This window comes from Athene noctua, chromosome 7 (genome assembly GCF_965140245.1).
Source record: "Athene noctua chromosome 7, bAthNoc1.hap1.1, whole genome shotgun sequence".
NCBI lineage: Eukaryota > Metazoa > Chordata > Aves > Strigiformes > Strigidae > Athene > Athene noctua.
The window spans coordinates 34,146,150-34,158,798 of NC_134043.1; positions in this window are offsets into that span (position 1 = coordinate 34,146,150).

Here is a 12,649-nt window from a genome sequence, read left to right on the forward strand (position 1 = left end):
AGGACTTAGTATTTGATAATAAGGAACATTGCTACTCTATTGTTTCTCTAGATTTTCACCTGGATGACCATTTTTTTTTGGACTCTAAAATGATAATTTCCTCAGCCATTTAGATTTATTTCTTGGCTCTGCATATACATTTACATAAGATATCTGTAGATAATTGGATTTTGCAGAAACTTCATATATGAAATCAAAGGTCTGAACAAGTCTGTGTATCCAAGACATGTTTACTTCAGGTCATGGTTTTTATTTAAAGGAACCTTGACATATTTCATGGCTGACAGTATAGTCAAAACCAAAAAAATGCCATACTGCGTAAAGTCAATGGTCCATCCAGTCCATTGGGGCCTCCAACAGTGTAAAGGAGAGGCTAGTCAGGAAGCACGTGAGATTGGACAGTTCCTGCTATCCATGTGTGTTGGGCATAATTGGCAGGAGTTTGGTAGTGGGGAGGCTGCAGGAGGCCTCTGTACATGTAGGTCAGGGACTGTCCTGTGCCAGACACACCTGGCTCTACAATGGACCTACTGTGCACCAGAACTGAACCAGTCAGGGCAGTTTGTGGTGCCTCTGCAAATGAGTATTTAGGAAAGGGCAGTAGCTGCTAGGCAGAAGAAATGCAGGAGATGCAAGAGGCAATGCCAGGGCAGGAGGGACACCTGAGCGGGGGAGAAGCAGAGACAAGAAACACACCTGGGCAGGAGGAACAGCAGAGAAAGAGAGAGATGCCGAAGGAAAGGAGGAGGAATGAGACGCCAGGGCTGGCTGGGTGCCTGAACATGGGCAGGAAAGAAAAGCTGCCTCAGTGGGCCTGAAGAGAAGGCATAAGAGAAGGTACAACTCCCAAAGGGACAGTGGCCAGTGGAGGAACCCACACCAGAGCCTTGGAGGAAGAACTGAGGTGCAGCAAAAGAAAAGGAACTATTGTTAGTTGGCAATCAATTAAATTGATTGGAATTCCCCAACTATTTTGTTGCCTCTGACAGCATGCCCTTTGTCCTTTCTCATCATCCAGAACTGTTGTTTTGGCCATCTTAGAGGGTAGACCTCTGCCCTGTCTTTGTTTCTGGGTTTCAGATCATGAATTTGTTGAAGTTTTCTCTGAACCTTGTTTATATTTTCCCCTTTCAGCCTTCCCCTTTCCCCCTGAAGACTCCCAGCCTGTTTAGTCTGTCCTTATAAGGCAGCTATTCCATCAACTTAGATAGTTTCAGGTGCCCTTCTAGTTGCCTTTTCTAAGGCAATCTTTTCAGGTGCCTTTTCTAAGTTGATTACATCCTTTTCAGAGGCATCCATCCTTTCAGTATGTGGATACAGCAAGATTTTATGCAGTGACAAAATGAAGCACTTTGTCTTGTTTTTCATACCATTCCTGAATGACGTCTGATGATGTGTTGGCTTTTTTGGCCACCACTGCCTGCTTGAGTCACTGATTTCAGAGAACAGCCAGTGATCATTCCAGTGTCCTTTTCTTAAGCTGTAATTGCCAGTCCCAATTTCAGTGTCATGTTGGCATGGTTTAGATTCTCCCCACCTCCCCCCTGCTCCTTCCCAAGCCCTGCAGTGCGTTTGCTTACACTTCTCTACATGAAGGTTCTTTTGCCACCTTTTTCCTGCTCGTGGAGTTTGGTGACTTGAGTTACTTGCTAGGGCATGGCATTTGGCTACCTGAAAGAGCATGGTATCATCCACAGTCTGGGAGATTTATTACTCTCTCCCTTCTCCAGATCATTGATCAAGCTGCGTTCTGCTGCCCACTCACTTGTGGGCACACTCCTGACCCTTCTCTCTCCTGAGAATGGTCCCTTCCCTTAGACTGTATACTTTGCTTGATACCTTTGAAAAAGACCATAGAAGATGACTCCAGGCCTGTGACTGCTTGGTTTCTTTAATAACATAACCATATAAAGCAAGATCTATGCAAATTACAGATATATGTTATTGTATCCCCTTCTAGAGCTACAACTTAATGCATTATGCACTTATTATTTAATCAGTGCTGCTAAGCTTTGATTCTGATATTTGTCAGAAGAGGAAGCATGTAGACATGATTAAAGAAGCAAAACCCCTGAACACTTAATATTTGAAGTTGAAGTACATAATGTATGTATTCCTAGAAGTATTTCTGACTACAGTGAAATATGGCTGTCAGAGCATATCTTTAGAGGGTTTCTTTTTCCTCTCTTTAGAGCTAATTTGTTAGACAGAATTAGTTCTAGCATGGTATAATTTCCTGTCACTCTTGGAACAAACTTCAGTCAAGTACTTTATGATATAGAGTAATTAATAAGGGGAGAGAACATTTGATGGAAGTACCTTTTATATAATATTTTTCATTCAGACACTTTTGTTGAATCACGGTAAACTGTAGTTTATAAATTCTGTCATATATCATGTAGGTGTCATATATCGTATGAACAGTATACAGATAAGGTAAGAGATGAAAAGTTAGCCTGTTAAAGATAAAAGAAGTTTGGCCATTGTATGGAAGAACCACTTTGATAGCCAGTGTTTGCAGAGCCCACTATCATACTCTCCCTGACCCTGAGGGATGGCAGCCAAGCCGTACAGATTGCTCTCTGAGGACAATTATGCCTTTTCTCTTGCTCTATTGCTGTTTTAGATGAAGTAATATTCTAGCCAACAAGGATCATACCCATGTTTACTTAGTGAATATATTTGATGCTCCCTCCTATTTGCTAGCATTTCTATGTAGGCAACACTCAAAATTGTAATCTGATTTTAGTTACCTGATTTATCAACTTGTCACTGTAGAATCAAAATTTTGTAAATGCGAAGCTATTAGGATGAAACAATATTCAGCAAATTTTAAATCCTTTCTGTTAATGTAAAATAGATACAAGTCCTACTGGTAACATACCTAAACTCTTTAAATACTTGCTTTTCTATTTACAGCTGAACACTTGTAGTATTGGGTTGCAAGATGGAAAGGATTGTTGCAAGAAAGTTGGACTTGTACTTTGCCGCAGACACAAATGAAACAGCTATCACAATTATTTTTTTATTTGTGAGTTTTGTCAACAGATATTAATCTTCAGAAGGATTCCAAGTTGTTATAGTGTGTAAACAGACACTTCCAAACTGTTTGCTATACACTGTAGTTACTTGAATTTTCTTGTCTGCTATTTTGACTTCATAATTGTCTGTCTTGCTGCTCATCTTTTTCTGAATATTTACACATTTTCAAGAGATGCTACACTGGAACATCTTACAAGGTCAGAATGCTTTTGCTATCCTTGTAACATTGCAGAATTTATTACAAAGTATAGTGGGCTTACTTCTTAAGGCAAATTTGCCTGCCTTCTATCTCATGATTTCAGATATTTCTAAGTTCTCTGGACACTTTTGCCAAATTGCAAATATAGCATCACCATTTGTACAGATTTTCTTAACTATTTGACTAAATTATTCTGCTTGTTAATCTGGTAGCTTTATCACTTGTTATGAATTTTCCTACTTCAAGGACTTGTTAGATGTTAATGGCATAGCTCCAGTGTAATCAGTAGTATTAGAAAGATGCATACCAGCTGGGAATGGATCTCATGAATTAAACTACTTGTAGTCAGACATTCAAAGTAACCTATAAAAGAACGCTTGAAGCCAATGTTTTGGTTTAGGTTTTTTTAATTCATTCTGAGGAAGGAGAGTTAAATATATGAAAAAAATGATTCAGGAAAAAACAAAACAAAACAAAAAATTGTTTAGAATAATAAAATGAGAACATTTTTGAAAAAAATAGCCAAAATGAATACCTGATTTAAGCCTTTTCCCTCTTTTTTTGTCCGATGCTAATTCTGAAAATTGCGCTTTAAATTCCATGTTATAGCATCTATAGTCTATATCTATGGTGACATAACCACAAAAAGAATATGGTCATGCATGTTGGGTTTTTTTTTTAAAAAATTCATATGGAATTTTAAGCTTTATTATGTAGTATAATTGAAATTAAGTTGTCAGTTATTTGCCACAATTTAGAATAAAATAATGTAAGAATTGCGTTGCACACACACAAAAATCCTGCATGATGTTACAGATGACTTCAATTGCCATTTAAAGAGTAGACCAGTCGTGATGATGAGTGTAACCTGTAGGAAAAGCTAGGATGAAGAATTACAGGATTTTTTCCATTTTTTGTTCATCCTTGTGCAGTGATATGTATATTAAAATATGCTGCTAAGAAAACACCCTTAAAAACACCTTTCAGATCTGTGTGTTTCTCAAAGACTAGATATTTAAATGATTCGCTGTAGTCCGGATAAGTTAACAGTAATTACATCCCTCAAACAAAACCGAGTCTACGGTATCACTGAGTAAGTGGTAAGATTAGGTGACTTACCCAAGACTGAATCCTTTACAAGAATTGCCTCTCTACAAAAACACACTAAAGAAAGCAGCAAACAGCCCTTATAATTTTGAAAATCTGAGAAAGTTGAGAGGTACATTCAGTACTCTCTGTGAAAGATGTTTTGTTCTCTGGAAATTTTAGTTATAATATTGTGTAGAATAACCAGATGTTTTTTCTAGATATTGGCATTAAATTAAAACAACAACAAAGAATAAGAAAATAGTTTTGGCTTCCAACTTCTCAATAAATCTAGCAAGGGAACATAAGCCAAGTATTGTGTTCAATTGTTTGTTTCTACACAAATGCTATTCTCTTCCTTAACTTGATTTTGTAATGTATTTAGTTTGAAGGGATTTGAATTTTTTTTATTAGCGTTGATGCTATTGTGCTGAGTGAAATCATAAGCTTGTCCAGATGAACCATGTTGAGAAAGATGGGCTGTTTCTTTGTGCTAATACTGAAGAGATTTTTGGATAAGAGAGTACAGGTCTGAAATTAGAAGAATGCTTGTTTCATACTTGATCTAGCCATTGGAATCTTTATTATCCAGGCTCTGTTCCTCAATTAATCCATGTATTCTGAAAAATATGAGCTGATATATTTTTTTTTTATGAAAGTGTTATGTGACCTCTGAACAGTGGGTGCTAGTGTTAATGTATGAAGCATGAAAATACAGTAAATGATAATGCCTTTGAATGACAGGACCATTATTTAAGTTGGAGGAATTAATAAAAGTAAGTCTCTAAAAACTTGTCAGTATGTGAATGTCCTGTAGAAGCAACCAGAATTCAACAACCCAAACTAAGCATAACTGAGTTTCACTTAAAAATAAACGTTCTCTTCCTAGTGGAACAAAACAGTAAAGGAGTAATTACTCCATGTGACTCATCATCTTGTCATTCCTTTTCTCAAATATAAAAATTTCCATTTGTATATTTCCTCTGTGATACTCTTCCTCTTTTCACCTTGTCTGATGCTGTCTCAGGTGTTTTGTTTTGTTCTGTACACTGCCTCCATATTCCTCACAGCTGTCTCTTTGGACTGTTTTCTTTAAATGATCTTTAAATGCACCAAGGTTCTAAGAAGCTTTTGCTTAACTTTTATACTAATCTCCTGCAGGGAATGCAAAAGAAAGAGATGTTTTTAAAAAAGAATCAAAAACAACAGGAAAAAACCTCCACACCCTCAAAAACCAACTCCCCCTCAAAACCCCTAAACAAATAGAAAGATAGCTTTTGAATCTTCACAAACCACCAGAAAACAGCATACAAAGTGTTTTTAAAACTGTAATTATAAGAGCTTTCCTCCAGGTAGACTGCTACTATTGTTTTAATGACCTTGGTAGGATGGGTTCTTCTCTGCTGCAATGTGGGAATCTGCTGCCTAAGCAGTGGTGGCTGATGGAATACCTTTCTCTGTTGAGGGAAGATCAATTTCTGACATGTGGTCCAGGGCTATGATGACATGGAGTGTGTTCTACGCCAAGCCTTTGCCTCTTTCCAGAAAAATGGAGCTTGTGTACAGACTTGGGCTGGGACTGGCTCTCCCATCACCTCTCCACATCACAAATAATCAAGCTTTATTCAAATGTATTCCCTGGTAGGAAATGCAGGTGTTAATACCAATGGTGCCACCTGGGGAGCTGGACAGCTAAGTCATTAGTAGGCCCTTCTAAGCTCTAGGAAATAGATGTTCTGCAAACATTTTATTGACTTCTTAACCTAGATTGAATTTACTTTATGCCTTATTTTGCCTGAGCATGTGACATAATGGCTTATGTGAAGAAAGTACTAGGATGAAGTCCAAGTTTGGCTGAAACTAAAACAAGTCAGTAATTAGTTGTACTTACATTCCCATATGGCTCTGTGCTTGCTTGCCTGCCCTGTTTATGAGCTGAACTGATAGACAGAAATCATTGAGTCACAGATGGGAAGACAGCATGCAAAATGACAAACTCAAATGGTACTTACAAAGATCTGAGCAACAGACAATGAAAACATCCATCAGCTAGGAAATGATAAGTTCAAAGACAACGGAAACAACACGTAATCTCTTGAGGCTTTTGTTGCCCCCTCAAAAAAAAAAAAAAAAAGTGCTATATTCCATGGAATTTTGGCTTTACATGAATTAGGTACTTCTGGAAACTATTTTCTTAATCAAAATTCATAAGTCAAATCTATCAGTCAGTAGTGATCACATCCTGTAAGTTGAAAATATTTTTACGGATATATTTTTTTTAGTCAGTGCTGAGGGAATTATATTGCTCAGTGGTTGAGAAATATCAAGATTAGGCAACATTTTGCCCATTTATGCTAGAGAAATGTTAAATATCTACAACATACCCAAACCCTCTTGCCAGCCAGTGAATAATATTTAGTTCTACATGAAAATAACTAAAAATTTTGGCAAATACAGCATAATCTTGATGGTTCTTATCTGAAACTAAGTAAGTTGTAACTGTCTTTCAGACCAACGCTTGCAGTAAGCTCCAGATATTAACAAGGATTCCTTTGCTTTGTCTTTATCACTTTCCTGATCAGTGGGTTTGAGTTTAGATTTCTTCATATGTTCTTTTTGTTAATTTCATAAAAGCCCTGTCTGCTTCATGCTGTGGTTGTGAAGTGTACCACTTCATGCAGTCCAGCTGCATGCAAAAATACAGCAGCCAGGTTAGCAGATGAGAGCAGATTCTGACTTTATAAAATCAAAATCCTGCTAAGTATCAAACCCTATTCATCTTATTTCAGGGAACTTGCTGAAGATGCTTGGGGCAACATTTGGTTTTAATTTGAAATATATGTGGAAGACTGTCTCTTGTCATTGAAAATATTGCACATTTATGAAAACTAGAATAGTTTAAATTTCTCTTTCAAATTTAATACTTCAGCATAATGTTGAATATATGTTACACTTGCCTGATTTGGAGAATTTCTTAAATAATAAAGAACATATTGGATCACTTTGGTTACCTCAACAAAGGGAAGTATTTTTCATGTTTGTGTTGAATCAAGATGGACTAAAGGAAACAAAAAATGGTTAAATCCCTTATCTTTCCTGATACATATGATGTAATTGTTTTAGTTTACCATGTTGTGTTATGATATTCTTGTGTATGAAAATGTTTGCCTCAAGAAGATGGCACTGAAATGCAGTCCAGCGGCTCTAAACTGGAATGCAAAAACTATTGAAGTTTCTGTTGTGGTTTCTTTCTTTCACTCAAAAGACAAAATGATCTTGAAATCATAGCTGAAAGAAGGACTCCTCATCATAATTATGTTATAGGGTTAGATCTAAAGGTAGTAATCAAAGAGCTTATTTCCATGGATTAATTAAAATTGTGTGAATAGTAAAGCGAACTAAGACGAGTAAGTTACTAAGTAAATCCAATAATGGTGGCTGGTTTAGTTACATATTCTATAACAAAGGCATAACTGTCCCCAGACTGTGAAATTAGAGTAGGAGCAGATATTGTGTAAGACTTTCACAGTAGGCAGCCTTGCTTAATACAGATGACATTTTCTTTTTTTCATAAGTGCCTAAAATATCGTTCACTTGCTAATGATTATTTTTCATTCTGTATCATTCACATTTTTCTATACCTGTATATAGAAAAACAGAAGATTAGTACTTGATATGAGCAAGCAAATACAACTTGTTTTGAAGGAGTAAGAGTTTCCATTTTCTTATCTGTCAGATTTCGGTAAGGCCTTCTGTAGCTGTTAAATCCTCCTTTCATTCAATCAGTCTGTGGCACTTCATGTTTATTTGATGTCTATTTTGAAACTTTGCTGCAGAGATTATATGGAAGGCAGTAGGATTAAAATTAAGTATGTGCTTGGGTGCATGGAACCTTTGCAAGTGGCGAAGAGCTGAAAATGATACCAGTACTCAAGAGCTTGTGGGATAGAGAGGATGGGGGAATTGTTGACGGTTACTGCAAAACAGGAGGGAAGGAGTCAGGAGGAGAGAAGAGGAGCTGGTTTTGACATGCTGATTTTCATTTGGCGAGAGGACATCTGGAAAAGAATCTGTAGAAGCAGTTTGAATTACAAGTGTGAACAAAAGGGAAGTGAGTGAGGAGGAAAGAAATCTGGGAATCGTTGACACCAAGACTGTAATTCAAATCCTTGAGAATAGCTAAATTTGCCCATGGACAGCCTAATTATGCTGTGTGCATGCTATGGAGCCTATTCCATCTTAAAAATATAAATCTTCTCACTTAGGAGGTAATTCTGTGAAAACTGAAATAAGATTAATCTTGAAACCTGGGTATCTGTTGTTCAAACTTAAATTTACAGTACTTATTTCTAGTAAAATTATGAAAAATTGCAGAAATCCATAATTAGAAAATATCTTCTTTTTAGACCATTGCATGTCTTCAAAAATCAAAGTTACTTCATTATGTAAAATTTCCCTGAACACACAATGGACAACATGATGAAACATTTCTGTTTTTAGCAAGGAAGCAGCAAAATAATTTCTCTTGCAATAATGGTTGATTTTATGCACTGTATTTTCCTTAAAAAGAAAAAGGAAAGAAAAAAAAGTAATAATCCCCCATGTACGAGTTACTTTTTAAATATGAGGATTTTTGTTACCATGATTGTCTGAGTTTCACACGCCTGGAAGTTACTGTTCACGCCCAGTGATAAAAGCCATGCAGAATACTGACATAACCGGGTGTACTGTAGTTCATCTCCTGCTGACGTGTCTGTCTTTTGGATTCAGAAAACATCAGCTGTTCAGAACACTGCAGTTAATAATAAATGGAGAAAAATATCAAGAGAGTTAGTTTCTTTAGGCATTCAGGCTTGTGATAAGAGTCAGGTTATCTGCTTCTCGTTAGAATTTATTTCTTTTTCACAGAATTAAAAAAAAAAAAAGGTCACATAGCTTCTCTTTCTTGCATAAATAATTTACTGATATACAGGGTGTGGAGTTTTTTTTCCCCTTCCGTCTAGTCCTAATGACTTTTTTAGTTGTTCTTTTTTAGTTGTTTTATCACCCATAACTTACATACTTTGTCATCTGTCTTTTTTTTTTTTTTTTTTAGAAAGGTACACAACCTGGTGTTCATAGCATATCTCACCTGGAGCACGGTTAATTTTCAGTAAATACAGGCCTTGCTTTAGAAACATGATTTCCTTAGTCTGTACCTGTTGTTGATGTATGGTTTACCATTTCAGGTTTGGGGTTGTTTTTTGCTTGATGCTATGTCACTGTGCTGAAGAATGGTCTGGTCAGGACAATGAATGCTTTATTTTTAATTAACAATATTCAAAATATGCAGTGTTGAGAAATCAGTTGTAGAACTCATTCAGGCAGTGTTCTTGTCTGACTTAATATCCCAATTTACACTGAAATCAATGAAATTTAATGGAGAAATAATGTCTTAATGTTAATTTCAGAAAAAAAAAAAAAAAAATTCCCTAAATGCATTCAAATTCGGACCTGCATCCCAACTTCCCTGAACTGCCAAAGGTCAACTTTTGTCACTTGTTGGTTCATTCTTGTGTCTTCTTTCCAAGCCTGGCAGAGGAATTGAAAGTAACATTGGCTCTGAACTGGAGGCTTATAAATAGAATCCACTCTGCCTATTTATATCCCTTCATAAAAGGTAGTTGTTGGTGGCTTCGTTAAACAGCTGCTCGCATGCCCCATAGAATGGATTAGCATTCTCCTTCAGTGTAAAGATTAAAGTGAATAACTGATTAAATTGATATATTGGATATAAATGCAATAAATTGAAATCTGAAGTGAGGTTTATCTGAGAAACATGTAAAACCTGGTACTTTGGAAGAGCTGTATGAAAACAAACTGTAGAGCATTATACTGTTGCTCTTGAGTGGCAGAGGATGTGGTTACAATGTCAAAAGCACACAAGAGAGCAACCTACTTTGTTCTTTATTATTTTTACTGGATAATTGGGAAGGCCTTATAGTACTCGGTGAATCCTTAAATAGAAATCCTGGTGACTCAGAAACTTCTTGGATGTTAGTGTACACAGTTACCTTCAATTGTTGTTTCAGAGATTTTCGTCCTTGTAGCTGACATATAAAACACAGTAATTACCACCCAGGTGGTAGATGCCTGTATCTGGTGAACTTTCTGGGTAAACTGCCCTCTTGACAGCAGTTTAGTGTCTCCTTTTGGCTAGAGCATTTGTATGTACTGTTCCTAGTGTTTACAGAGAGCGTAGTGCTATAGTAGTTGAAACTTTATTCCAGGAATTGTCTGTAATGATTGTGCAAAGATTTAATGATGAAGCAGAAAACAAATGTGTTCTAATACCACCCAGCTCCTTTCCAAGGTAGCTCTGACCATCCTTTACTACTTAGACTGCAGAAGCACCACTCTGTTTGGTTTTTCATTATGCTGTATTGAAGCATACAAGAGGCGACAACCACCACTTTCTCTGTAAAGTGCAATTCATTATTCTTGTTGGTTTGGCAGTTGCTGTTTCTGGCAGAAAAATAGTCCCACTTCTGTCTCTTCAACCTGAGTGGGATGACACGCTGAACAAATCCATCTACAACAATAATAGTCTGTCTCTGATTCTTAGTTCCTTTTTAGTTTGGATCTGTTTTGAATTTCCCACTGAGATAAGTCAAATCTGGACCCAAATATCCCCAAACAGTTTAGTTTGGTTTGCTTGTCTATGAAGAAGAGACAAACGGTGTTATGCCATAAAATTTTGTTTCTGACATCTTTCAGCTTTCACATTTTTTTCTTTCATTTTCTCCTATCTAATAATTTTATTCAGATTTCTTTGAAGCACACCATGTTTTAAAGTTTCTGTAGTGTATCATTTATGAGATACTAGCAGATCAGAAGATTGGCAACCAAAATTTATATGGAATTTCTTTTCAGATTCTTTGTATATGTAAGAAACTAATACAGTGTGGTAGGACAGAAATAAAACAGTACTACTGTGTATGAAGTAACTGATCCTAAGACGATTATATTTTTTTTATTGAATCCTTAGTTACTTAGCACTGCACAAAATAGCTCCTTTATTTCATCCTGAGGTTTTGTTCCTGCTGGGATAAACTTGTTCCTTTTCTGGCCCAAGTATTAGTCATTAGATTAGAACAGGATCTGTGTTAGGCAGGAGAAAAAGGAAAAATCTGCAATCGAATTAGTCCCAGAGCTCTCCTCATGAGAGCAAAAAGGCAAAATTTCACTTCATTGCTCATGGCATAAAAAGGAGACAAATCTTGTCTGCAGATGTTTTTTTTGGTATTCAGGCCCACACCTGGTGCAAGAGTTGCACTATGTATGGCTGTGAAGCTCTAGCTAAGAGGGGGAAAAAAAGGCAATTTGCTGGAGGAAAGAAACAGCCTGCATTCTGGGAAATGGTGTGTAGTCATAGCCACATTTCACAGGTGCCCTAGCATTGCTAATGGGCTTGAAGGGTAATGTGCTACTCATATAGAAGAATATGCGTAGCTGATGCCTCTTCTCTTGGCAGGAATGTGAATGTTAGGAGTTCCACAGTAGAGTCCCTTTGTGTGTGTTTATTGTGATGTGAAAAATTGAAGAGGAGAAAAAATAGCTGGATTATTGGTATATTTTTAGTATTAACTGTGTGGAATGAACACTTTTGTCATTAAACATAACCGTAAACTCCCAAAAATGTCTTCATGCGGTGATCACATTTCAGTTCTCTGTTGTTTACACATTAATAATGAACCAGTAGATTGTGCACCTTCTTTGAAAGGCAGTTTATGGTTGGTTGTTGTTGAGAGAATTCTTGTGGAACTAGCTGTTCTCAAGGAGCTGCTAAGGGGACTGAAAATCAGAACTCTTGACCTCTGTTCCCAGTTCTGCTAACTTAATGTGTGGCCTTGTCTGAGACTTAACCTCTGCATCTCAGCCTCAAGTTCTTTAGAATGAGCATAAAAATTAGATTTCCTCTGGGCTATTCTGAGTATGAGAGGACATCCTGAGATGGCAAAAAGTACTGCTAAAATCCAAAGTGACTTTATTGATAAATACACCAAATTTTCCCATGCCTTTGTGATTTTAAAAAACCTCACAGCATTAATAACTAAACTAAGTTAGCCTGTTACTTGCCTGCAGCGTATAAAACTGTGGTGGTCAAATAGTCACTTTGGTGCAGAGTATGACTGAGCTGTATAAAAACTTTAGAGAAGTGTTGCTGCTGACTCCCTGAAGTTTGTTGATGAGGTGAAAATCTACTATTACATCTTTATTATCTGTTGATGTTTCAAGAAGAACATTTCTGTATAAACTTAAGGAAGTGACTTGCTTTATTCT